Source organism: Orycteropus afer, unplaced genomic scaffold, assembly GCF_000298275.1.
Source record: "Orycteropus afer afer isolate SDZICR_OR568_19922 unplaced genomic scaffold, OryAfe1.0 scaffold01055, whole genome shotgun sequence".
NCBI lineage: Eukaryota > Metazoa > Chordata > Mammalia > Tubulidentata > Orycteropodidae > Orycteropus > Orycteropus afer.
In genome coordinates this window covers 341,514-344,116 of record NW_006922642.1, presented here as the reverse complement: position 1 = coordinate 344,116, position 2,603 = coordinate 341,514, and positions in this window count along the sequence as shown.

Here is a 2,603-nt window from a genome sequence, read left to right as displayed (position 1 = left end):
GGGTTTGAACCGCCAGCCTTCTGGTTAGCAGTCAAGTTCCTTAGGCACTATGCTACCAGAGATCCTAAAGCTAAACATACTATGTAGCAATTTATCTACTACTAATCTCTTCACGTCTGTTTTCTCTGTCACAAATGATAGTGAGACTGGGAATAAAGGCCCATCCTGTGGTCTAGCCTGAAGAACAAACAAAGACGGGAAAAGCACATTCGTGGGTTTTGTTCTGAAGCACTAGCATTCAGCCAAAAGAAATGGTAGCCATGCAGATAATCCAAACAGAAAACTGCTATCTTCGTGACAGTAGGACACATCTCTGAAAAGGCAAACCACAATCAGTTACCGACTAATACTTTTCAAGTCTGTGCTATAATCCAGGTAGTTCTCCATCACTGCAATAACAACAATAGCAAAAAAGGTTCTAACCAGAACTAAGAGAGAAAACCACACAATGACATCTACAAACCCTTTTGTTGTTGTTGTTATAGGGCGTTGAGTCGTCTCTGACTCATAGTGACCTTATGTACGGCAGAATCAGTGTTTTATAATGCTATATGTTAATTCCGTATTAAAAAAAAACTCGGGTTGCAAATTGAATTGCCAAACTCCTCTTACACAGAAGTAAGTTTTGAAATGCTTGTTGTTGTTAGGTGCTATTGAGTCATCTCCCACTCATAGCGACCTTACATACAACAGAATGAAAAACTGCCCAGTTCTGTGTCAGCCTCATCATCCCTACTATATCTGAGCCCATCGCTGCAGCCACTGTGTCAGTCCATTTTGTTGAGGGCCTTCCTTTTTTCGTTGACCCTCTAATTTACCAAGCATGACATCTTTCTCCAGAGAATGGTCCCTTCTAACAGGACCAAAGTAGGTGAGATGAAATCTGGCCATTCTTGCTTCTAAGGGGCATTCTGGCTGCACTTCTTCCAAGACAGATCTGTTAGTTCTTTTAGCAGTCCATGGTACTTTCAGCATTCTTCACCAACACCACAACTCAAAAGCATCAACTCTTCTTAAACCCTTTAAACATGCAATTTTGGATCCAGTCTTAAATCCTCTACATTAAGAGTCACACTTTAATTTTTAAAAGACAGTCCTACAATTTATTCTCTTAGGATCACTAACCTAGTCATTCAGGGAATGTATCCTGCACCCAAAATATGCAAGACATTACTGAGAATATGAAAAGATTAAAGAGATTGTTTATAATCTAGAATGTGGAGTAAAATTATACAATCCCCAAACAGTGGTTCTAAAGACTAATGAGGGCTGCAAAAATGTCCTAGCATTTTACTGTGAAAAACTTGAAACATACAACAAAGTTGAAATAATTTTTATAGTGAACACTTGAATATCCATCACCAAGATGCTACCTTTTTACTATATTTGCTTTATCATATATTCATCCATCTATCTAATCCATCTTATTTTTTGATGAACTGCTAGAATTTTAATATGTGACATTGTGTGATGAAATATGACAAGAATTTTAGTAGGTCTAAATACCTTATATTAGGATTGCTTGCTCAATATTTTTTGACTAGTAGTGTGCATGAACAAAAACATTTGGAAACTACAAGCCCAAACTTAGTGTCCAGCTCTTCTGCAGCTTCTCCAGTCTCCTGCAAACTAATTAAAATCTATTTAGAGCTTACAACCGGCCATTTTAGATCCCCGCACTCTTGTCCACTCTCTGAACCTCCTTTAGGAGTCACCTTTTTTTAAAATCATTTACAATACTGCTCTTATGTACTGCTCTTATGTACTGCTCTCAATTGGGAGCTCTGGTGGCATAGTGCCTAAGGCATTTGACTGTTAACCAGTAGGCTGGAAGTTCAAACCCAACAGCCACTCCGCTGAAGGAAGATTGGGCAATCTACTTCCATAGAGATACTGCCTCAGAAACTCAAGGAGGGGTTGCTATGAGTCGAATCAACTCAACGGCAGCGAGGTTTATTTATTTATTTATTTATTATGGCGATTGTCCCTGGGTGGTGCAAACGGTTAATGCACTTGGCTGCTGACTCAAAGGTTGGTGGTTTGAGTCCAGCCAGAGTTGCCTCAGAAGGCCTGACAATCTATTTCCAAAAAAACAGTCATTGCAAACCCTGTGGATTATAGTTCTACTTTGAAACACATGGGGTCGCCATGAGTTGGAATAGACTGAACAACAAGTGGTGGTGATGGTTTATGGCAATTAGTGCATAGTATCTGCAACTTTCCTTTGGTCTTTCACTAAACCCTGAGCTCCATGAGTGTAGGGATTACCTTACTTAACTCTGAATCCTCATAGTACCTAGCCTATAGCAAGCATCCAATAAATAAATATACTGAAATTGTCTTTAGATGGGAGACAGGGAAGAGTTTAATCAAGTATGGGAGTGATATAATCACAGTAGCACTTTAGAAAGATTCATCTTGTTAAGAGTATGAGATTTGGAGCCAGACTACCTGGGCATGAATGCCAGAATTGCAGCTCTATCACTTACTGCTGGGTTACTTTGGGCAAGTTTCTAAACCTCCTGTGCCTCAGTTTCCTCATTTAGAAAGCAAGGACAAGTATTCTGCTTCATAAGTTACTGTGAGATCAAATGAGATACTTA